Source organism: Acomys minous, assembly GCF_964271855.1.
Source record: "Acomys minous genome assembly, chromosome: 16".
NCBI lineage: Eukaryota > Metazoa > Chordata > Mammalia > Rodentia > Muridae > Acomys > Acomys minous.
The window spans coordinates 43,926,680-43,953,120 of record NC_140498.1 but is presented as its reverse complement, the minus strand read 5'-3'; the positions used below and the strand labels follow the sequence as shown (position 1 = coordinate 43,953,120).

The window sequence follows — 26,441 nt, the reverse complement described above, 5'->3', positions numbered from 1 at the left end:
CCTTTTTCCCTCTTCTCCCTTTCTCCTTCCTTCTCCCTCTTGATCTTCCATCCTTTCTTTCTCCTTTTCTTTCCCCCTCTTCTCTCCTTCCCCCTCCTTCCTTCTTTCCCCCTTCCCTAATTTCCTTCTTCCTCTTTCCTTTTCTCTTCTCCTTCTGCCTTCCTTCTTTCTTTCCTTTTTTCTTTCCCTTCTTTCCCTCTTTCTATCCTTCCCTCCTCCTCCTCTCATTTACATTACACAATAAAGTCTTCCCTGAAGCCCCTCTAAGCTCTAACACTTGCTGGAGACCACCAAGTCCTCTGCCAGGACCCAGGACCCACCCTAGGCAGGTATTCCTCATTTCCCAAGGAAGCCACTATACCACCCTGACACTTATGGACAGATGAGCTTAGGCAAGGCCAGACTCCATCCTGAGCCACTGACCTGAGGCCATTGCTCACTTCCTGGTTTCTGGGTTCACAGCATGAAGCAAGGCCCATGTCCCCTGTTTTCCCCTGGGATGTCCTCAGAGTGAATGTCCCCAGGGCCTCATCAATGGCAGACTCACTAGTCTCTACATGACTTATTATTATTATTATTATTATTATTATTATTATTATTATTATTATTATTACTATTATTTCTACAGTTCCCTTCCACATCAAGGAAACACACTGCTCTCCTACCCACAACCATCAATTTATTACCGCCCCTCCCAATTTGAAGTCATACTTACTTGAGAAAGTAACCTTGCAAACTCCACAAAACTGTCTCTACCACCAACACCAGTTATTTGCAGTTTGGGTTATGTTTGACCATGGGCTTTCTCAAAACTCTCTCCAATAATAATACATTTGTATGTAAACAACTGTGTTTTCCTTTCTCATAGTCTCTTATCCTTCCCGGAAAGCACAAAGAAGCCATAAATCTAGGTTAGTAACTTGCAATCATTTCCCCCCCAGAAACTGTTTGCATCAGGAGAGCTGCCGAGCTTAAGTGTAATTGTCTACCATACAGGGAGATGCCATGGCTTGTAAAAGAGGTATTCTCAGTGTAAAGGCAAATCATCGATAATGGGAGAAGGGATAAGTGGCAGTAGCGGGGAGTGCTGCTCCCTTGTTTCTCTCTGCTCCTACACTGGGGTCCTGGGGGAAAGACGGGCCTGAGCACCCAAGGCAGAGACACTGGCTGTGTGCTCACTAACTGGGTGATGGATGAACCGATCTATTATTTTTAATACACAATTTGACAATAACAAATGAAATAAAGGCCGCCAATAAAAAAAAAAAACCAAGGTCAGTTTGAATCTGTTCTGATTTATCTATTTGGGAGTAGAAACAGGTTTCGATATATCAGTAATGAATGCCAAAGGTCACTGCTGTTGCTACCAGGTCTAGGAACTCTTACCAAGAGCCAAGGCATATGGTGGCTCACATCTGTAATCCCAGCACTAGTGAGGCAGAGGCAGAGGCAGTTTGAGGCCAGCCTGTTCAACGCACTGAGATCCAGGCCAGTTAGGTTTACATCCTGAGACTCTGTATAAGGAGGAAAGGAAGGAGGAAGGAAGGGAGGGAGGAAAAGGGGAGAAAGGGGAGACTGCCAGTACCATTTAAAATAAAACTAGCACCACCATCCCAATAGCACTCCATTGTCCTACTTGTCTGGAAAGCACAGGCTGCTGCGTTTTCACACTGACCTGTCCAGTTCCAGAGAGTACTTTAGTCACATCTGGCTTGAGACTGAAAGGTCATGGGAGGTGCTGACTGGACAGCTCCTTGCACAGCCTAGGGGGCAGTCCCCCAGCTCTGGTTACAAAGAACAGGGAGGCTCTGGCTCCTCCTACTGGCCACAGAAAGTACTGTCCGTTTGGTATAGCAGAAGCTTGCATTTAAAATGGTGTCTTTCACAAAGCTGAGAATAATGATAATTATAGTAATAGCAGGGCAGGAGGGGGGAGAGGGAAGGAAGAGGAAGAGAGGAGAGAGAGAGAGAGAAAGGAGAACAGAGAGGAAGTAGAAACGGAGGGGGAAAGGAGGAGGAGAAGGGGAGCTGGGGTGGGTGGGTGAAGGGGAAGTGGAGAGGAATTCCCAGCCTCCCCTTTGGCTACTCTAGGTTGCACATTCCACCATCTCACACTTGAACTTTGGGCACAGCTCCTCCTAGTCTGCCTGATAAGGTCTGCAGTCCTGGCCATGGATTCCTAGCCTCTGGGCTACCTGGTTCTCTTCCTGGCTCTGTGACCCAGGTATGCTTCTCTCAGGGTGGCCTATGACTCATTGCATAGTTTGGTACTCCATCCTGGAGGGTCTCACAGACTCTTCCAGCTGGCTTCTTTTTATCTTTTAGACATCCATTAGGACATCACAGTCTAACCGTCAGAATCCCTCACCATGTGAAGCCTTTCAACTCCTTTTAAAACTCCTCTAGCACCTGTATTTAACTGGACCAGCCTATTGAAAATTCTGCCCCCCCCCCGGAAACAAAATGACCCACAATGCCAAAGACTTATTACCCAGAGGGAAGGGCCATATGCATGTTAAGTTCAATAAATGTTTTGTTGAGGCTTTCCTTCTGCCCTGACATAGGTTATCTTTTAACTGGGCTCACCATTGATTAAACCTGGGTCTCACCAGTTTGACTAGACTGGCTGCTAGAAAGCCACAGAAATCTCTTTTCTCTTGTTCTTTCTTTTCTCTCTTCTTCTTCTTCTTCTTCTTCTTCTTCTTCTTCTTCTTCTTCCTCTTCTTCTTCCTCCTCCTCCTCCTCTTCTTCTTCTTCTTTTCTCTCTCTCTCTCTCTCTCTCTCTCTCTCTCTCTCTCTCTCTCTCTCTCTCTCTCCTCCCCTCCTTCATCCAGTGTTAGGATTCCAGGTATGTAATATCATGCCTGGCTATTTACATGGGTTTGAGAGATCTGAACTCAGGTCCACATGCCAAATACTTGACCCATGGAGTCATACCCCACATACCCCCTGCAGTCATTCAGTGTTCATGATTCTCATGGGAACCCTCCCATACATAAATTAGATAGATTCTCTACTTGTAGTTGGCCAGAATAAGCAGGCACGACAAGATACAATCAGAATTATTGTTGTTGTCATTTTGTTTTGTTGCAGGAAATGACAAGCCTAGAGCCCAGCATAAGTTCCAGGAGGCGGTGACTCCAAGTAGACAATATAAGCAGAAATCACCTGAGTATCTGTGCTAAGGCCAACCCTAGAGAAGGAGAATGTCTTAGGAACACATCTAGTCTTTTGAGAAACAGAGGATCTGTTCAGTAGAGAGAAACATGCTGAGATCAAGGGGCTGAGCTGGTAGGGAAAGCAAGACAGGGGTGACTAAGCTGAGGATGTGGGCTGGGGTCTCAGGTGGCTGGGGAGTGAGTCCTAGGGTCACTCTTGCTTTGCCAATGGGCTTTGGCTGAGTCATCCTACTTCCTCCCACCAAGACTCCACACCAGAAGGATTCCTGTCTTCAACATGTAACCACCGCTTTGCTTTCACTAATGTTTCAAAGACCCTTTCCCCAGGATAAGCTTCCACTGCCTTACAAACATCCAGATTGACAGGGGACTCTTCCTAACTAAGGAAGGATATAGAAAACCAGGGAGAAGGCATCTTTCTGTATCACTGCCATGCCCCCGTTTTACTAACTTTCTTATACAGCCTAGGGAATGATGCTTCCCACAGTTGGCTGGGTCCTTCACCACCAACTAATATTCAAGATAATCCCCGGCAGACATGCCCACGGGCCAGCATGATCTGGGCAATTCTTCAGTTGAAGCTTTCCTCTCAGATGATTCTAGACTATGTCAAGTTGACAACTAAAGATAGCCAGGACAAAGAAAACCATCTGCGTCCATATGTTTACCTACCACTTACTATTAATGCAAACTAGACACGTTTTTAATTATTGTACATTATATGTATGGGTGGTTTTTCCTGTATGTGTGTCAACTAGTGCCCTCAGACCAGAAGAGGGCATAAGATCTCCATGTTAGACACAGAGACGGTTGTGGGTCATCATCTGGATGCTGGAATCAAATCCAGGTCCTCTGGAAGAGCAGTAAGTGCTCTTAAACATTGAGCCATCTCTCCAGCCCCTAGGCAAGGCTTCATAGTTTGCTGAAGATCCGCTTCTCTGTGTGTGACATGGGGACAGACAGTGACAATGATGATGATGTGATTCACATAGTAGCAGTGACTGTTAACATGGTGAACTGCAGCCCGCAGCCATGACCAAACAAGATGATAATCCCTCTGCATGCGGGACGAGATCTGCAAGGCTCCATCCACGTAACTCTGTATCATGATAATATTTTAAGAATTATTGTTGTGTCCCATGTGAAAGTGACAGGAAATAAATGATATTTTATGATGGTTCAGATACAGATGCCCTGTCTATACCTGTCATACACCTTGGACCACCCAAAGACAGAGCAGATGCTAAGGATGAGAGCGGAGCCAAGCACAAAGGACCAGGGGTATTCCTTCTGCTATGGAGTCCATCCCATTCCTCTGCTGCCCCAACTCTCTCTGTCCTGTGTGATAGGCATGTCTTCCTCTCCCTGTGCATGTTTGCTCAGGGTTCCATATGCTCTAAAGCAGGGGATCTCAAACTCAGCAACACTGGTGTCTTGATAGGATAGCCCTTTAAGATGGAGCAGATTGCCGTGCACTGTGAGATGTTCACAGTGCCACAGGTCCCACTCATCAAACCAAGGAGGATTCTCTCTTCCATCCCCTCTCTAAGGCCAGAAATGCCTCCCATAGGCTGTCACATGCTCGCCCATCCCACTGGTCCGAAGCACCATCATGACGCAGCAATAGTGGACAGAACAGCACTCTGATGACATCATAAGCTCAGTTGGTTAAAGGCTAGCCCCGTAAACACCAGTCCAGTTATTCAGCACCTCTCTAAGAAGCTGAGTGTGGTAGCATTGCACTTATAATGCCAGCCATGCATAGATAGGGACCTGGGGATCCCAGGGCCTCACCGGCCAGTCAATACAGGCTAACTGATGCTTCAAGCCAGTGAGAGGTTTCATCTGAAAAAATAAGATAGAAAGTGAGGAAGGAAGACTTATGAGGTTTATTTCTGGCCTACACACACACACACACACACACACACACACACACACACACACACACACACTACATAACAAACAGACAATAACTGAAAGCAATGGGCTGCTGTGCTGCCTCCTCACGCCTTGCACCACACCCATGCTTCCATTCACATCCCTGCTGAGTTTGTGCCACACAACACCATAGCAGGTTCTGTTACCATTCTCATCTTTAGATGGGGAAATATAAATCCATAGAAATAAAAATGGCCGAACTGCCGGGCAGCTGCTTCAGAATTCCAGTCCAGCTGAGACGTGACTCCTGTCACTCAACACCATCACATAATTCGGGTGACATCACTCAGGAGGGCCAATGAGTATCAGGCCCCCTCATAAGTGCTTAGTAGACATTTGAGGTGACTTCCACAATGTGGCTCACATTGAAACTATTGTTTCACTAAAACAAGAGTTGTATAAAGTGATGGGTTTCATAGCAACATATCTATTAAATGTATCAAAGAATCAAAATACTCTGACTGTGTTCACCACGCATTACCCTCTCATGCCCCAACTACTCCCTCTCGCGTATCTCTTCCTCCTTTTCAAATGATCTCATTTCGACTTCCATGTATACATGCGTTACATGCGAGCACACGGGACACCATGAAAAGTGAACTTCACTCCTTGAACAATGTCTAGCGCCTCTAGTTTTCTCTGACAGTGAGTCCCGCACCATCACCGTGGCTCTCAAGGCTCGTTTGTGAATCTGCAGGTGCTAGCTATGAGCTAGCAACGGATCTTCAGAAAAGCATTTGAGGCAGGAGGAGGATTTGAGAGAGATTTCAGGAAAGAGTGACCCAGCATTGGAGAGTAGGGAAGTGAGACGGGGAAGGAAGAGAACCCAGCACGAGCGTGTCGTGCGATCTCTCAGTGGCTCACCACAGCCTCGGCAGGTCTCACATCTGAACGTCAGCCTTTGCTCCATTTGAGTTTCATTTTGGGCTGAGTGCTCAGTCAACGTCAGATGACACCCAGCTAACAAAGACAACATCTTCACCAGGACTCGAACACCCAGAGCTGACTACTGTCCACCACTGAAAGAGCATTAAGCCGTGGTATCACCTGTCACCAGTCTCACTCACTCATTGGATGGCGACTGGTTCAATGCCAACTTCTTTTGCCTGCTATGTTCCGAGAAAAGGTCTGGCATGCCTTCAGAGGACTTGTTACAATGAAACTAGAAACACCATTGTGAATGCAATCCATGCCTTGCCTTGTGTGTTACACCCAACCTCAGAGAAGCCCCGTAAGGTACGTGGCTTCCTTTTACTTCCGTCTCACAGATAGAGAAACTGAGCAGGAAAAGCAAAATGTTAAAGATCACAAACTTAAGCTCCAGACCTCAGGTTTAAATCCTCCACTTCTGATATAAGGACCCAAGGATTTTACACTGCATTTCCAAACCTCTTTATACATACAGAAAACAAATGTATAAATATTTAAATAGTTGTAATTATGATTATTTTTATTATCATTGTTACTATTATTATTATTTTATGTGTATGGGCATTTTGCTTGCATGTCTGTGTACTACATGTGCGCCCAGTGCCCACAGAGATTATAAGAGGCTATTGGGTCTCCTGGAACTCAAGTTAAAAATGCTTATAAGCCACCATGTAGGTACTCTGGATTGAACCCAAGTCCTTTGGAAAGACAGCTGAGCCATCTCTCTAGCCCCTAATTTTTTTATTTATGTGTATATTCACATGAGTGTAGGTGCCCCTAAATCCAGAAGAGGGTGTTGGATTCCTAACAGATAGAGTTACAAACAGTTGTGAGCCACACAATGTGGGTGCTGGGAACTGAACTTGGTTCCTCTTCAAAAGCAGTGTGTGATTTTAACTGTTGCGCCATCTATCTAACCCCACAAACATGTGAGTAATACCGGTACCCACAAAAAAATCCTTTTCAGAATATCCCAAATATTATTCTGTAGTTCCACCTAAAGTCAGGCATGAAGGTTAGAATTAAGACTTCTCAAGGAAAAAAAAAGTCCCAAGTCAATGAGGTGTTAATAGTTAATGAATTTATAATCAGAACAGAAAAGGTTTTCCCTAAACGTACTAACACCTCAGAGAAAAAAATGCACTGTGTCTTAGCAACACAGAGTACAGGCGATCGATTTCTTTCAAATGCACTTCATTTTCCGTCTTACTCATTTTATTACAAATGGATAAGTAAAGACATTGAAGCCATTTAGAATGAAATATGCAACCCCGCAAAGAAGAATATGCATCAGCAGTGGTTACTGGTGGCTTCTAGAGGCTCTGCATAGTGAGATGTCTATAAATCATGGTCAAACCATGCATTACTTTGCTCACCATTTGCACATACGTTATTTCTACTTAGCTTTCTTTCTTCAATTAAGAGGCATATTGCCTCTAAACAAAGGAAACCACCAGGAAGGTTCTTAAGAACACACTGTAGGTGATCTGAGGAGATAGGAGTCGATGGCCAGGTTTGTGGACACTGCTCCAGAAGGCTCCAGGGCAGGCACTTAGTGAAAAGTGAAGCCCACTCCATGAACTGAATTGCAGCAAGTCCAGCTTTCTCTAGCCGACTTTCCCACACTACCAACACAGGCTCAGCTCTCGGTACCCCTTCATGACTCTGCAGACCCTAGAAACGGGTCTTCAGAATGGTGTTTGGGCACAGGGATTTTTGGATTTGAGAACAGATTCAGGAAGCAGTGGCCCAGGGGTAGAGAGTAGGGAAGTAAGATAGGGAAGGGACAGAATTCAACACAAGCGTGTTATGGAGCAAGTTTCCACTGTAGGTAACTGGGGATTATTTCCACTAAAGAAAAACACTCTGGGAGCCAATGTGAACCACATCCCCTAGAGTTCTCAAACCCAGGAGGCAACAAAGCCCGTTAGTTACACCCCAATTCACACTCAATACTTGTCAGAAGACTCATTTTGTTTTTTATGGGAAGGGGAACTGTTATCTCCATGTTTATTCCACACCACTTCCGTCCTTCCGCAACTGGTTTAATATCAACTTGACACAACATGTCGTCACTTGAAAGGAGGGGACCTCAATTGAGAAAATGCTTCCACATACATTCTAGCTTTAATGTGTTTTCCTAATTAGTGATTGATGGAGGAGCCCATTGTGGGTGGTGCCATCCCAGGACTGGTGGCCCTGGGTCCCTATAACAAAGCAGGGTGAGCAAGCCACCATGAGCAAGCCAGTAAGCAGCACTCTGCCATGGCCTCTGCATCAACCCCAACCTCCAGGCTCCTGCCCTTGTTTGAGTTCTTGTCCTGACTTCCTTAAATGATGCCTATGATATGGATGTGTAAGCCAAATAATCCTTTTGAAATTGGGTTGGTTGTGGTGTTTCATCAAAGTAAGAGAAACTCTAAGACAATGGGCATGAGTAGAGTGGAGTCAGCAACAATAAAGAGTTCTTTGGAGTGTGTGCGTAGAGTAGAAAACAGTGACGTTAGAGATGTCTTGATGACGTGAATGTGGTGGAGTCTAATGACCACAAAGAGCTGGCAGGGAGGGAGGCATGTAGGTAGCACAGAGTCCAGTGAATTTAGAGGTCTTGGGAGGGGTATGGGTAGAGTAGAATCTAGTGATTACAGAAAATTTCCAGGAGGAAACTCATGTTAAATTGTCAGCATTGAGACATGCACACTCTGTGCACGTACATACCAGTACAGGTCTCAAAGTGGGAGGCAATGATGTAGCTTCTGGTTGCTCAGTGTCTCCTGAAAGGAGGAATGGGGAAATAGTGGCTTTGCAAGCATTGTCGCTCACATTCTCAGAAAGAATGAAGACCCCAGGTCTCTCCTTACCTATGAAATTTCATTGTGAAACATGCAAATACCCCATGGCTACCAAGATGCAGGGTACAGAATAGTCTCTGAAATGCCTATCAAAACTCAGACCCTTGGACCACCCTAGAGATTCAGGAAATCTAGGGGTAATATCAGGAATCAAACCATGCACATACTCCTGCAAGCATGCACACGTATGCACACACCCACACACATGCACACATCCAAGGTTAGGATTCTGGAGATACCAATTCTTGTCCCAGGAAGACAACTCAGAGTCAAGACTGGCTGAACTGCTCTTGTCTTTTCATAGCCTTGCTTGACTCAAGGATGAAGAATTCGGTTTCCAGGTGAGGTACATCAGCAGCTGTTGGTATAGTAGGAAAGTGATTGAGGAGCGATCTCCATCCTCTGCAGCTGTGTCTTAGAGAGTTTGAGGTGACAGCATTCCTTCCAGCAGCATCACCAAAGAGTGTCACCAATGTGGCGATGGCACACGCTCTTTTATAGTTGGTAATAAAGAAACCCAAGACACACATTGAACACTGGAGGACAGCCAACAGTATGCGCTTGCATCTCTCTCTACTTTTATTTTATAAAGCATTTTCCAGGTATTAACCACTGTCCATGGATTGACACAAGAAGGGGGACCAATGAGAGAGGCAGTCAATGAAAAGGCCATCGGTCTATTTGCTTTCACTCCCTCTCCCTGCTTTGATGCATCTCTGTGTTCAAAAGCTCCAAGATGAGCTCTCTTGCTGTTATTCCGTCAGGCAATTAAGCGACTTGGCAATAAAAGCAACCACTTTTTTTTTCCTGGACTCATTCACAGAGAATACAGAACAGCGCAGGACAGATGTTGAACCAAGACATAAGTACTTTTCTGAACACACTTCTCGTTGCCAAAGCTAAATGGTTTGCCAGAGCGTTGATTCCAGAATCCTCCTTCTCTCCTGGGATCTTTTCCCACCGACTAAACCCTCCTTCTGCTCCCTCTTCATGTGTCCTGGCCACCAGGGTAAGGATGCTTCAAGGTTCTCTAACTTTCACCCACCCTCTGCCTCAATGCTTGGCCTGCCTGAGCTGAGTTCCTGGTAGGGGCCCACCTGTCATCTCTAAGCTCAGTGAAAACACTGCCTCTGACTTACCCATTGTTCTGCTGCAGTTGGCTTCCCTGTACACACCATTCCACTGAAGCACTGGGCTTCTCCTCTTCCTCACTGTTGACCTTCAAGGTCATGAGCAGTCCGACTCCAAGTTGCTACCTGTTAATTTATTTTCTCAACCATATCCCTGACAAGACAACTAAGAAAAAGGAAAGATTTATTTGGGCTCATGGTGATGGGAGGCAAGGCACAGCCCACCATTACGGGACAACTCACAGCTATGGAGTAGCTATGGCCAGCATGTGGAGTAGCTGTAGCAAGCATGTGGAGAGCATGAGGCTGCTTGCTCACATCTTGACCAACTGGCAGCAAAGACGAACATCCAAAAGTGGGGTCAGGCTTCAACCCAAAGGCCCTCCCCTCAATGACACACTTCTGTCAGGTAAAGTCACACCTCTTAAAGGATCCATAACATCACAAAAGATCACTGCCATCTGGGGACCAAATGTTTTAAATGCATGGACTGGCAGGATATACCACATCTCTCTCTCTCTCTCTCTCTCTCTCTCTCTCTCTCTCTCTCTCTCTCTCTCTCTCTCTCTCACACACACACACACACACACACACACACACACACATACACACACACATTCTCATGTATTGAGCATCTCTATAGTTCCTGGCGTCCCCCTGCATCTGAACTGCTTCCTCCCTGCCCTTTGTTTATCTTCTCTGTGCACATAGTAGACATTGTCCTCTTTAAATGACAACTGCTCAGTGTCCTATTCTTCATACGCTACTCACATTTCTTCCTGTGGATGCCACTGATGTCTCCATGGCTGCTAGATCTCAGGGCATCTCTAGACTGTTCACCTCTCAGCTACATTCCCACCCCTATATTTCCAGTGCAAAACTGCATCCTCGCCCTGGCTATCTGCCAGACATCTGGGCTGCTGTTTAGACTCGATCCAGTCATTATTTGGCAAGCATTTTTTGAGTGCCTAGTATGTTTGCAAAATAAATTAGCAACAAATTTCACTGTATTAGTTGGCTCGTGCTGGGGTAAGTAGTTGCTCCAAAAACTTAGAGGTTCAGAACAGCAAACATTAACTCACAGTGTCTGTGGGTTGGGGTGTGGCTCATCTTAGAGGGATGCATTAGTTCAAGCTCACTGGCAAGGCCTTCATCAGAGTATCACCCTCACATCCACTACAATGGTTAATAGCCATTGCCAGCCCCACAGGACCTAGGAACTCATATAGAGGTAGATGTCCTCTGACCTACACATCATTTAATGACACATGTGCACACAAACACAAATATCACACACACACACAAAAAAATTTTTTTTTAATATTTTATTAAGGGAGGAAGTGGGCTGAGCACCAGCATGCATCTCTCTGCTTCCTGACTGCAGATGTGATGTGACCAGCCACCTCAGGATCCTGCTATCAAAGCTGCTCCACCGTGAAGGACTGAGCTCTCACACTGTGGCCTGAAAGAAACCCTCCCTTCCTCTAGCTGCTTTTGTCCAGGTCTTCGTTGGTTTGCCTTTAGCAATGATGAACAGAGTTAACACATGACTCTTATAGTTGTTGGCAACCGGCCACCTTCCCTGCCTCATTTCAGTGGTCAGCTCTCAGCATGGCAACTGGGCTCCTTCAGGACAGAAGAGCAAGCGAATACCTGAGGGCGAAGCCAACGTTTCTGTAGCCAAATCTCAAAAGAGACAGATGATAATTTCTCCGTGTGTTACCTTTCTTGTTGTAACAAGATAGAAGCAACTCAAGGGAGAAAGGGTGAGTTTGGGCTTATAATTTAAAATAAGGTATTTCATCATGGCAGAGGAGGCCTGGAAGCAGCCAGTTCTTTTGCATCAGGCCTGTGCAAATCACCTCCTATTGCCTGTGTGCGTGTGTGTGTGTGTGTGTGTGTGTGTGTGTGTGTGTGTGTGTGTGTGTTCACATGCCTGCAGGTTCCTGGAGAGGCCAGAAGATGGAATCAGGGGATCATGTCCCCTGGGGTGTAGTTGCATATAGTTGTAGGTCCTGGGAACTGAACTCAGGTCCTCTGCAAGGACAGCGGGAGCTCTTACTCTCAGAGCCATCTCTCAGCCCAACCTTCATAATTCTTAGCAGAATATAGACCGGAAGTAATAAGAGGCTTGAAGACTTTCCCCTTAGAAACTCTCCTCCTCTCTCAGGGCTCCACATTCTTAAGATTCCACAGCCTCCCAAATGGCACCTTAAACCTGTGGGGAGCATGTCACATTCGCACATTCGCAATATTTTTGGTTGTTCTCCATTTGGAAGCAATGCGTCTTTGCCCACACTCCAAAACAGGGAGCCACGTGAGGGTCGGATGGCGCCATCTTAGTAGACACTGCCACAATCTCATTTCAGTGACACACAGAAATCATGGCATGGATGTGGGGTGAGTGGAAAGATGACAAGATCCAGGTGTGATGGTACACAGCATTCACCACAGCATTCAAGATGCCGAGGCAGGAGGATTGTGAGTTCAAGGTCTGTTTGGGCTACATAGCAATGTCCTCAAAACAAACAAGGGGCTAGGGAGATAAGTCATCAGTTGGTGAAGTGCTTGCTATACAAGCACACAAGGACCTGAGTTCGATCCCTGGCACCCATATAACAAAGCTGGATGCAGTCATATGTTTTTAATCCTCGCCCTGGGAAGACAGAGACAGACAGGTCCCGAGCTCAGTGCCCAGCCATCCTAGCCTCAAAAGGAAACCTGGGGTCCCAGTTCGGGACAGAGTCTGGGCACAAATCAGTTTAAATTAAAAATGGGATTGGTGGACCTCCAGGATGTCAATTCCAGCAGGCACTGGCTGCAGGCATTGCTGCAGCCAAATACTAGGGCAGGGAGGACTATCTGTCTACAGGCTCATTCCTGCTTCCGGCTGCCAGCAGCCTCTTGGTTATCTGGTCAGGGTTTTGAAAGTCTAAGCATCACACAACACATTTCACCAAGCTAATGACCCTGACAAAAGGAGATGTTTTTATCTAAGGGAGGTCTAAGAGAACCTTTAATGTGGCTACCAGCCTATTGCTGAGCCTTCCCTGTCAACACACTACTGCTCTGACAGACCAAGCCTGTGGAGCCAGGTCTGTACTTGTGCACTGAAAGTGCCTAGTTAGGAAATGGAGGAAGTAGGTGGTTTCTTAGGGGAAACTAGGGCCCTATCAGCATCAGGGAGATGCTGAGAAGCAAACACTCAGAAGCGATACACCTCAAACACTGGCAAGTCTCTTGTCTGTAAACAACTTTGGGATGTGGAGATGGCTCAGAGGATAAGAACAGTTGCTGGACCAGCATGAGGACCTGATTGTAGACTCCGAGCACCACATTAAAAGTCCTGTATAGTCTTGCACACATCAGTACTGAGTGGAGAAAGGGCACTGCTGGCCTCCCTGTCTATCTGAAGCAGCAACCTCCGCATTCAGTGAGCAATCCTTCCTAAAGGGCATACGGTGGAGAGTGACAGATCGGACACATGACGTCCTGTCCCACCTTTCACAACTGTGAGCAGGTGTGTGCATATACAACAGTAAACAAGCAACACGTTCTCCTATTTCTCCATCACCTTTGAAAGGGAGCTCAGGCATCTTTACTTGACATGTGCATCTCCATCACAGAGCCCAAGCCAGCCTTCCTATTGTTATCTACAGTACAATATGTACATACATCTATCTTTACAATGTTCAAACATGGCATAGTCATCAAGAAAGTCACACCCAAGAACTGTGCAAACCAGTTTTTTTTTTAAATCAACAAAAATGGTCAAGCAAGAAGGCATGAAAACAACCTGAGTTTGATCCCTGGGACCACATGGTAAAAGCAAAGAATCAATTCTTGCAAGTTGTTCTCTGAACAGCACACACACACACACACACACACACACACACGCACACACACACACATACACGCACACACTTTTAAATTAATATTAAAATATCACAAACATGTTTCTAATAAATTTATGATTTCCTGCTGGCCACATTCATAGCTGTCATTGGCTCCATGCAGCTGCACACACTGCAGATTATATACATGTGTGCATGTAGTGGACATGTTTGACACTCCCCTACAGACAGCTGTGCATTTTTGCATACACGATCTGTGCTCTGCATAGACCTTGCAGCCACATTTGCCTGGATGACTCAACTTTGACCTCTTCAGCTGCCATGCAGACTCCCACTGAAGACCCTGTTCAAAGTACCCTTTAGGAAAAATCCACCCAGCTTCTCTGGGCTGGATTAGATGCTCCTTTCCCAAGAAATCATGTGAACATCTCCACTCAACAATGGTTCTCCACAGAGGCAATGCTGCCCCCCAGGAGCTGTCTGGCAATGTCTAGAGACATGCTTTTGGTTGTCATGAGTGGAGAGGGGATTTCTGGTGTTGAGTAAGGAGTGAGTAGAATGGAGGGACCCCTCTGGGTACCCTTCTGTGTGCATGCATCCCCTACACAGGGATGCAACAATCCATTTCAGATTGTCACCGTGCCAGGACACAACACTCCTTCTCTCCTGCAACACTTAAGGCCTCATATTACAATGATCAATTTCATCGTCTCCTGATTAAACCAGGAGCTCCTCAGGGCTAGAGATGCTGCTCTTGGCCTGTCACTTTCCTCTCATCTCTGGCAGGTGCCTGGCCCATCGCAGATGCTCAACAAACATTGGCAGGATGAGGGAGGGAGGGAGGGAGGGAGAGAATGACTGCCCAGATGGGCTCATGAAACATAATCCAAGAAATCCAGTTCCTGGAAGGCACTATGTTTCTTTGCATGGCTATTGTATTTGAAAATTCCAGCTGCAGGATGTGGTGTGGCCCTCACCCCGCACCAAGAAGCTAGCTGGGGAAAGGGTCAACGTCTGATGCTAGACTCACGTGACTTGATCTGCAAGTATGCGATGGTCTGTTTTTTGTGTCTATTAGTCATTAGTACGACTTTAAAAAAAAATAATTTTCTAAAGTCAAAGGAAATCTCTACATGCTCATTGGAACGTACAGCCCAGGGGCTGCAGAGCTGGTACAGTGGATGAAGTGTGCCCCACACATTTATGAGAATGTACGCTTAGATTCTCAGAACTCACATACAAACTGACTCTGTAGCAGGCATCTGCAATCCCAGTACTCCTGTAGCTAGATAGGAGGCAGGGACGAGGGAATTTCTACAAGCTCATGGGCCAGCCAGCCTGGCGTGTGAGCAGAAAACAAGAAATCCCAGTCCAAGGCAGCAGATGAGGACAGATTTCTGACATTGTCCTCTGATCTCTGTTTGGATACCTTGGCACACACGCACCCATATTCATATACCCGTGCACATATCCCATACCCCTGCTAAGAACGTGTGTGTATACATGCGTGCATGTGTGTATATCTCCACACTGTTGTCATCTTAAGTGTTTGTGCAACCAAAGTTCATGACCCTCTTCCCCATCCAATTCTAGCCATGTGCGGTGTCTTCATCATCCATCGCTCACCTGAGTAAGAAGCACATGTGCCACTGGGAGCTCAGCGTCCCATGTGAGGTCCAACATGTTTCTCGGAAAGGACATTCAAATGTCAGACAGAATGACTTGCAGCTAATGCCAATAGAAGGCATTCGCAGGTTCACCGGGTCAATAAAGCTTATTAGAACCATCTTAGAGCTGCGTATTGATACACCCTGATGAGGACCTCTGAAGTCGGGTGCTAGCTCATGTCTACAGGCACTCAATAGGCCGTTCCAGAGGGGGAAATGAAATGAAGTGCGCCTGTCATTTTGAGAGCTCATGTTCACTGAATAACACAGCTGAAGCAGGCGGGAAAAGGTGTTTGCGTTCCTGTAATGCAGATCTTTCCCGTGCCTCTTTCTCCATGCTCCTGTCTAGTGAAGAATTCCAGCACATCAGCATCATGTTTGCATGTCGCAGCTACTCGTTTTTATTTAACAAACACTCAGCGAGCATTTTCCATTACGTTCTTCTAAATCTTTGCAAATATTAACCGTTTTAATCCTCATTAGGATGCTGTGAACTGTTTGCAACATTGCTATCTGGCAGAGAAGGAAACCGAGCCTTGGAGAAACTGATTGCTGTGCACAGGGTAGACCTGGGAGATGGCTCAATGGGTACACTGCTCGCTATGCACGTATGGAGAGCTGAGTTCAATCCCCAGAACCCACATAAATGGCCAAGTGTGTGGCATGCACCTGCAATCCTAGAACTGGGGAGGAAGAGCCAGGGCGATTATCCCTCTGTCCCAGCCTTAATTATTAAGTTCCAAGTGAGTGAAAGATTCAGTGTCTCATTAAAAAAGTGGATGGGGAATAAACACTGAAGTTGCTTGGTGCCCCATATTTGACCACCTCCCCTTGGTGTGTAGGCCTGGTGGCACTCAAAGAAAAAAATAAGCAGGCTACCAAGATGAGACTTGATAGCCTATGACCATATAGTGGGAGAGGAGGTCCCCCTCCATCATAGACCTAGGGGAGGGGAATAGGGTGAAAGAAGGAGGGAGGGAGGAACGGGAAGATACAAGTGATGGGATAACAATTGAGTTGTAATCGGAATAAATTAATTAAAATTTAAAAACCTGAAGTTGTTTCACAACATCCAGTAGCACTGATTCAGGCATATGCACGTATATGCACATTGACATGCAAACACACATGCACACATGTGCACACTCGCAACCATACACATGCATGAATATTTACACTCACATGCACACACATACATAACATAGGCACAGGCACACACACACGCACGCATGCACGCACGCACGCACGCGCGCGCACACACACCATACTCCATGGCAGCTTGGGATCCAGAAACAATGGCACCAGTCAATCAGGAGGCAAGTCTTCTGAAACCATGAGCCAAATGAAATCCCCATGTCCTTCCTTAAAACCTGTCCTCAGATATCTTGTCAAAGTGATCCCAACTCTGACAACAACCAGAGGCAGCAGCAGAGCCCTCATGCAAAGGCAGGCTGTCTGCTTTGGGAACAGGTGACCCTAACTGTTGAGCCACCCTGTCTCCTATGGCCTACTTCCAATTCTTTCAGTCAATCTCAAGTTAAAATTCAGTCTGCCCAACAGTTCTGGAAGGCTGGGGTCTTGGTTCTCTTGACGGAGTAAAAATGTCCACCCTGCTGGATCCTGCTTGCTGTGTAGCAAAGGGGCAGACATAGGAGGAGAGGCTGTAGGTAGGACACAGATGCACTCTTTCTCTGGGAACCTGAGGCCCTGAATCTGTGGATGTGCAGATGAAGATACTGAAGTTTAGAGAGGTTAGGGAACTTGGCCAAGGCTCCAGACCTAGTGAACAACAGAAGCTACGCTGGAACTTGGCAGGATCCCAGAGGGAAAGCCGTGGTCCACTCCAAATGGAAGCAACACAAGATGTCGCCTGATTTAAAGGGAATTAGTGACAAAAGTATAGCAGGTGTGAAGCAAAGACCCTGGACTGAGACCAGAGAAACCATGCCTAGGAGTCTAGGTTCCACAATTGTGGGAAGATTGGAGCCAAGTGAGGTTCTAGAAGGAACTCTCTTCCCTCGTATTTATCAGGGGGAGGGAGAGAAAGAGAGAAAGAGGAGGGAAGTCACAGAGGAGAGGAGGAAAGGGGATGAGAAACAGCAGAAGAACAAGAGAGGGAGAGGGAAGAAAAGAAGGTACCAAATCAGTGAGGAGCACTGCATGCCAGAAGCCGAGGCTCTGGGAAGCAGGCTAAGCTAAAGGAAGAATCCCACGGAAAGTGATATGGTTTGCTCTCCATGGCCTGCCTCAGGGCAAACACACAAACCAGTTCTTTTCCATCTTTGAAATGCAAAAGCAGCATTTTGCTTTCCAGGCCGTGACTCATCCACAAACCCTGCAAACTCGTGAGCTATGCTTGGGTGTTCCCCTGGAGATCTGGGCCTCTGAAGGGGCCACAACAGAACACCTGGAGCCAAAATGGCGGTGGGCACCATTCCCGCATTTCACCCAACATCCTGGGGTGGCAACTGATTGGCTTTCTGACAGCTGTATGTCCAATCATTCTGCATTGCTTACACACTCATGACACTCCCAGCTTCAAGGGTAAGTCAAAGAACCTACCCTAGAAAGCAGAGGAAGCTTGTGTAACTAACCCACACAGCCACCAGCTTGTGGACCTGATGTCTACCCCAAGAGCCCCAAGTTCTGTGCCCACTGTGCCTTCAGCTCTGCCTTACCTCACACAGGAGGTACATCTGGGTAGTCCATGCCAGCAAGTGTGCTCTCTCTGGCTTTCTGGAAGGCCATCCCGTGGGGGGGGGGGGCAACAGCAGAGAGGGAAGGGAAAAAGAGGGTGAGGCCCAGAAACAGACTCCCAGAAATGCTCTCCTTGTAGGGAAGTGGCCAGATAGCTGTGCCATGAACAAAATTCCCTAGCTCTTTTGACCAGAGGATTAGCAGCTGCTGTTCTCACCTCCCCTCAGGCATTTGATGAGGAAAATGTCTTTCTTGTTTGTAGCCCATGGTCTATCCCCTCCCCTGACTATAATTCCTGACAATCCCTCCTTGCTTTGTCTCACTATTCCCTCAGCCCAGGTCACTCACTCAACTCAACTGTTGCACTCGGTTTTTTCATAGGGACTCCTCCCCACACCAAATTCCTATAGCTCCTGGGTAAAAACAAAGCTCCCTTACCTGCCCGCAAGGGCAATGCTGAGTATGCCTCCATTTAAGAAAGCCGATGAAAGGCTCGGGGGAGACAGCTCAGCAGGAGGCACTTTCTACAGAAGTATGAGGACTGGAGTACAGAAGCCAGCATCCGCCCAGGGCCAGGTGGGCCCTTGAGAGGTGAGAGGCCTCTCAAGGATCCCGTGAGAAGCTTGCTACCCAAAGTAGCCCCATGGGTCAGCAAGAGATCCAGCTTCGATGAGTAGCATAGTAAGACCGAGGAAGACATTTGATATCAATCTCCGGCCTCCAAACACATGCGCACATGGGCATAGCTACGCAAGCATATGTCCCCCCACATACATTTGAACATACATACACACATGCCACACATGTATGAAAAAATAGGAAAAAAAAGGAGGCCCAGTGTGTGTTCTAAATAATTGCTCTGGCCTACGTTCCTACAGTTTTCACTTTAAAACCTTGCTCAATGAAGGACCCACATCCTCGGGAGGGGGCATGAAAGGAGGGAAGCAAGCAGGAGGTGTCTTACTGCAGAAGAGCTACAGGGGTCTCAGACAGATGAGTGAGGTTACAGATGTTGCTGCTGTCTAAATCTGTTTCCTTTCCCCTCCCAAAAAAAATTCACCATGGGGTAGAGTCAGGAGGTGGGCGTTTGGGACGTGAGAAGGTCAAATGAATGCTCCTGCATAATCCAAGAAAGATGATCTGGGTAGATGGTTTAGTTGGTAAAGTATTTAAGTGCATCCCTGGGCATCTGAGATTGGCTCCTTAGCACCCACATAAAAGCAAGGCACAGCAGCATGTGCTGATTACCCACATGCTAGGGAACCAGAGACCAACCGGCACATCCCGGATGCTTACTGGACAGAGTGCCTAGCCAAGCGGGCTCTGGGTTCAGTGAGAGATCTGGCTCAAAAACTAATACAGAAAGTGATTGACAAAGACACTCAATGCTGACCTCAGATCTCCACGCTTGTGTACACATGCATGCGCACCCACAGCAGTGTCATACCCCAAATCCCTTCATGCCCTGCCCTGCCCTTTCTCTCATTGTCCACTCAGCATAGCATTCATCCTTGAAGGCTGTTTTTCCTCCCTTTCTGAGTTGATTTCTTAAAATAAAAGACCGCCTTATACCTCTGGTCAGACTGTAAAATCCACAGAGGTCAACCTGTCTTAGGGTTTCAATTGTTTGAAAATAAGAGTCAGAGATGGTGGTTCGCACCTATAAACCTAGCTGGGGAAGACTGATGTCAGAGGGGTGTGAGTTCAAGGCCAGTATGGGCTACACAGCACAGTCATGTCTCAAAATTATAAAAGTATGTTTCCCTGCCCATGCAGAAACCCTGGTCACATATTTATGTGAGAGAAGACAGGCATTCAGGCTCTTGGGAACAACACGGGGGTTTGCAGTTGAAAAGAAAAGGACAGATCATGAGTGCTTTTCTAGAACAGATGGCTTAAGTAAACTATATACTGTTGTGTAGTCAATAAAAACTAATAGCAAACAGAATACTTGATGATGTGGAATGATGTTTTTTAAACATTGTTGAATACAAGGTGGTGGTCCACATTTTCATTTCCTGTACCTGTGAGGCTGAGGCAAGATGGGGCTCAGAAAGTTCAAGACCATCCCGAGCTACAGAGCAAGGACCTCTGTCAAGAATATACATATAAGGAGGAAGAGGAGGAAGAAGGAAGAAAAAGAAATGGGAGGGATGGAGGGAAGGAGGCATTGTATTCAGGGCAGGTTGCAGTTCAGTATAGAAATGTACATCAGGGACATGGGGTGCACAAGAGCTCCATTAGACAAGCTGATGGTTGTGGGAAAGACAACCTCTTTGTGCCTCCCTTCCACCTTAACTCACAGCTGGTGACAGGCAATGGGCATCTGGAGCTAGGCTTAGCTTCTGACACCAGAGACCACAACTCCCGCTGTGGCCTCATGGGTCTATGGACACCGTCAATAAATGTGGATGGAACTCTATGTCTTAATTCTTAGATGTTTGCATTCCCCAGTATGTCCTTGGTACTTTACTAGGCACAAAAATACAGCCAGGAGTCAAACAAACACAGCCCTCACCCTTGTAGGATCTATGGTTTAGAGTGGGGGAGGGGGGCAACAAATTACCAGGCAGAGACTAAACCCAGCCTGCCACTATTTTTGTTAATAAAGTTTTATTTGCACACAGTGTGTTCCTTCCTTGACATAGTTCCTCTGACCTGTTTTTCTACTCCAGGGTAGAATTGAGTCATTGGTCACATATGAGGGTGTGTGGCCTAAAGAGGTGAAACGTTTACTCCAGAGACACTATTTGGAAGCCATCTCCCTGCCCTCTGGGCTCTTACATCTTTCTGCTCCCTTTTCCATGGTATTCCCTAAGCCTTAGGGGAAGGGTATAATACAGATGTCCCATTTAGGGCTGAACTCAGAGCAGCTGTGGTCAACTGCACATGACCAAGCCAGGGACAATTTCAGCCTGGATGGGGAGGGTCTATGAGGCAACACCCATTAGTTAGTAGCTACTAGCATTTCCATGGCTTCTGGGGGTCGGAGAATCAGTTTTCTTCAGGGCTTGCAGTACTGATTGGATTAAAGAGGTTCTATAAAAAGAAATGAAGAAGACATGAACTTTGGAAGGAGGTGGGTCAGGGAGGAGTTAAAGGGGTGGGAGCTGGGGGTGAATATGCCCCAAATACATTTGCACACATGTATGAAATTCTCAAAGAATATTTTTAAAGATGTATTTACTCTCTGAGTCTTTTCCAGGAAGGCCTGCCAAGCTCTACAGTGAGAACTTGCAGCTAACACTGTTGGAGCCAACATTCCCATCCTCCTCCCACCCCAGAAAACCGAAGCTCTCCATTTGCCTGCCCTGAGACAGCACATCCGCTATAGCCAAAGGAGTCCCAGCTCCATTCCTGCCTTGTGTTACTGACCACAGGTCTGACCTCAGAGCTAGAGAAGGGCTCCTCCTGCAGAGCTCAGGGGAGCATCCTCATAATTAGCAGGGCTGCCAGTGGCAAAGTGCTTTGATGAAGGCAACCCAAGCATCGCTCTCTCACTTGGTGGGTCCTGCTGCAAAAATAAGGATGAGCTCAATACGGGGTGGGGGGTGTACGCCTTTAATGTCAACACTCAGGAGCCAGAATTAGGCAAATCTCTGTGAGATGAAGGCTGGGAATGGTCTACATAGTGAGCTCTAGGCTATCCAATGTTCCCAAAGTAAATGAACAAACAAACATACAAACAAATCAATAGATGATAGATAGATAGATAGATAGATAGATAGATAGATAGATAGATATGATTGACAGACAGAAAAACAGATAGAAGGAAGGAAAATAGATAGATAGATAGATACATCCTTTTCCAGAATTACCTGTCTTATATTAGTTATAAGCACATTATTTAATATAAATGAACTGTTCCACATATTAGCAACAATGTCCATGCCATCAATTTTAAGGGACTGCTCAGGAAAAGGCAGAGTTGCATCATTCCACCCAAAACACAAAGGTCAAATGCTATTAATTAATGCAGAGTCACGACTGACTGCAGCTAAATGGGTATTCTTGATTATGGCTCCTTGATTGAGAGCTAATGCCTCATTAATCTTAAACACACCAACCCAAGAGCATGTGAGAAGTCAAACAGAATAATGACCAGCATTTGGTGAACAACAGCCTCATGCATGCTGGGTAGGAAGCTGCACATACTACCATGACTGTGTGCTTGCTGTTTCCTTCCCCAGGTGGAGGCCGGGACTTCTCCATTGCCCCTCTCAGCCACAGGCATCTTCAAATAAGCAGGTGGAGAGGCATTTTCTCTGCCGTGTTTTCCACATACATGCTACAGAAAGGATAATGGATGGGTTGCTATGGCTCAGAGCCCAGGGAGCATCACTCTTGAGGTCCTAGTGTCCACACACCTCCATTTATTTATCATGGGTAAGTGGACGGAAGACAGAAGGTCAGTGGCTTGACCTTGTGGTCATGGCTCGGTCTCCATCCATTTCAGTTTAGACAGATCAGTTCCTTTGGGTCTGAAAGGGCCTCAGGGTGAGGAAAAAGGGACAGAAGACCTGAGGCCAGAGTCACCTGGGCTGGCACTGTGTGTCCCCCCCCCACACAGTCTCAGCTCTGCAGTGTGGGGCATCCATTGTTGTTTTGCAAGTCTTCCTAGGGTGTGCTTCCAGTGATTTGAGCTTCCCTCAAAATCCTACAGAGACAACTATGAAAATCTCTACCCAAACCTGGGGCATAATTAGTCCATAACATGAGTGCTATGAAAGTGTGGGGACACGAATTTGACCCCCAGAACCCATGTAAAATATGAACGGGGAAGGAGGGAGGAATGGGAGGATACAAGTGAGGGGATAACAATTGAGATGTAATCTGAATAAATTAATTAAATTAAAAAGTAAAAAAATAAATGAAAACCCAGACATGGTGACACTAGCTCAAAGTCTGAGAATGGGGAGGATCCCAAGGGTTTGCTGGTCAACCAGCCTCGTTTACTCAGTGAGTTCCAAGCCAAAATGTAGATGACACCAAAAGTTGACACCTGAGGTTGACTTTTGGCATCGACATACATGCATACACAGATACTCAAATGCAAACACACACACACACACACACACACACACACACACACACACACACACACAGGAGAAAAGGCCTCAGTGCTTCCATGTGCATACACAGAACACACATGCACACACAGAAAGAGTTGGTGAGTCAGACCTGCACAAAGGTACCACACGTGAAGTCGAGAAAAGACCTCAGTTTTACACACTGGCCCAGAGGCATGGTGGGGAGCTTCAGCCTGTATTCTCCAAGTCTCTATCAACGCTGACTCTATGCCTTGTTAAAAGAGAAATGTCTGGAGGAAAGGCTGAGCAGGGAAATCTCTCTGAGAGAAACAAGAAGAGCTTGCCAGGCATAATGGCATGCAGCCTTTAATGTCAGACTCCTCCGGGTACACACGCCCAGGCAGGCTGCCGCTGAGCTCCTGAGGGTGCCTCGCATCACCGCTCTTTCTCCATCAGCCCCCTCCCAGTGGGTTTATGCTTGTAAGTGCAGGTGGCAGGGAGGTGGCAGGACCATGGGGCTCTGGTCAAAGTGTCACGCCCCCCCCAGGGGTGGACTATGAAAGGATGGTAAGCAGATGTGGCACCGAACCATGTCCCACTCCTAGAGCACCTGCCTCACAAAAGTAAATAAAATTATATTAAAGACAGAGATATTAGAGGCTCCAGTAACATAATCATAAAGTAATCACCTTGAATTAGGATAATGGCCGTGTCCAAGTCTTTATTGCATTTATTTTGAATATCGTATTCTTTCAACTCTCATTATTTTAATTATGTTCAATTACAGACATTTGCATATGCTTTCTCATGGATATTAGTGAGGGGAAAAGACTTCCCTGAGTTAAGCGATGAGCAGATACCCCACATTAAATCACATGTGTGCCTCCAGAAAATCCGATTTAGCTGCAGTTCAAAAGAGGTCCCAACTTGAAGCCAGAGAGTTTCTGTGGTGATGTGGGAAGCAGGAATGTTGAGCTGGTCACCCAGACACCAAGCTGGAAGTGGGAAAGGCAAAATGAACCGAAGAAGACAGAGAGAGATAAGAACGTCCATCATCTTTCCCAAAAGGAAGAGATGCTGCTCTTGTGGAGACAGCTACGGGAGGGGAGAACGAAAAGCCCTGTGGACTGAAGCCCGCCAGGCCTTATTGTGCAGCTATTAGAAGAAATACCTTGTGGGATGAAAAAGAAAATCTTACCAGACTCAGGAAACCTGTGAGGCTCAGGAAGACCCTGAAACTTACAAGACTCCTGAGGCCCCTCCCCAGGTCCCTCCTTAGGCCCCCTCCCTGAGGCTACAAAAGCAGTAAGCAATGGCTGGAGAAGAGATTCTTCAGTGGAGCTTGCTGAAAAGTGGGCAGGAAAGCCCTGGGAATGAGGCTTTTGTGAGCCATTATAGGGCTGGAATCAGCCCTTCCGTGATGTAGCTGTTCTGAGGTCACCGCAATCCTGTCATGACCCCAAAAGACTCACTGGGTCATCAAGTTGGACTTGGATAGAACTGGTTCTTTAGTCTGTCACCAGTACCCTATCTGGGGTGACTAGATATTTGTTTACTGCAGTAAAAGCCCCACAGCAGACCCCAACACCCCCAAAGGCTTGTCTTGTTCCATCGTTCAGAACAAACTTGGCTTTAGGGGTAGAAGAAACAATTAAATCCAGTCTGATTCTGAGATTCATGTCTCACAGGGTGCAGAGAGGGCCCTAGGGTAGGTACGAGACTTCTGCAGTCTGGTGGAATGAAAGCCTGGAGCACAGAGACAAAAGTGTTTCCTCTCCGCTGGGCAAGTGAACTAACCCTCCTCTCCCTGCTTCTAAGCCCCTCAGCCACACCCCTACCCTCACCCCCCACTCCCCTGTCCCTGTGCCCTTCCAACAAGGCCAAGACGCTGAGGTTGCCTGGGCCATTCACACGGCAGCACATTCCCTTCTTTCTACATAGTCCTTTCTCTACTTAAAGGTCTATAGCTCAGGGCTGGGGAGGTGCTTCAGCCAGTAAAGTGTTTACAATGCAAGCGGGACCTGAGCTCAGTCCCAAGAACCCATGTACACAAACTGAGCCAGTTGGCACACACTTGTCTTCCCAGTGCCAGGGGCAGGGATGGAGACAGGTGGACCCTTGAAGCTCTCTATTCAGCCAGTCTGGCCATCCTAGGGTTTCTGTTGCCAGGATTAAACCCAGTAGCCAAAAGCAACTTGCAGGTGGGGCAGAGATGGGGGTGGAGATCAGCTTGGCTTACATATCCTGACTCATAGCCCAGTGAGGGAAGCCAAGACAGGAACTCAAACCAGGCAGGAACCTCGAGGCAGGAGCTGATGTGGTAGCCATTGGAGGGGTGCTGCTTGCTGGCTTGCTCCACATGGCTTGCTCAGTGGCATACTTCTTATAAACCCCAGGACCACCAGCTCAGAAACAGCAATGCCCACAATGGGCTGGGCACTCCACACTGATCACAAATTAAGAAAATCCTAAAAGGCTAGGCTACAGTCTGGTCTTAAGGAGGCATTTTCCCCAATTGAGACACCCTCCTTGCAGATGACTTTAGCTTGTGTTAAGTCGACATAATACTAGAAAGCTGCAGGCCAGTGAGAAGCCCTGTATCCAGACGTTGACCTCTAGTCATATGGACACCCACACACACCACACAGACACACACACACACACCTCATAACACACACACACACACACACACACACACACACACACACACACACACACACTCCTGGCATGCAAACCCTGGAACCCTTGTCCTTCCTCCTTTCCACAAACCCCTCTGGAGCCCAATTTGGTGACAAAACCCGATTTTCCTGTAGAGGAGCTGCCTTGCGAGTGGAAGAGTGGATGTGTTGAGCTGTCAGAGGCATTTCTTCTCCCCACCCACTAAGCTTTTAAAAGGACTGAAGTGCCACCCTCCCTAATTACCCAATTCAGTGGTGCACACAATGGATCTGCCACTTTCTGAGGATTTCTGACATTCCTAATTCTCTGGGGCCTCCAGGCTCTGACAGAAGGCATCTGGGGTAATGGGGGTGGGGCCGTGAGAGCACGGAGGTGACTAGAGAGCCAGCCAGGGATGCAGATGTCTCTCTCTTTCTTGATTGAGAGCCATGCACAGCTGGAAGGCCCTGCGAAGTGGGCAGCGCCCAGACCTCACCAGAAGAGGC

The 26,441-nt window shown here is 46.9% G+C and overlaps 1 protein-coding gene across 22 annotated transcripts in view; it reads right to left on the bottom strand.

Moving 5' to 3' along the window:
- RBFOX1 (RNA binding fox-1 homolog 1) overlaps positions 1-26,441 on the bottom strand; it is a 2,117,065-nt gene that overhangs the window by 1,541,327 nt on the left and 549,297 nt on the right. The gene's annotated exons all lie outside the window — the stretch shown is intronic.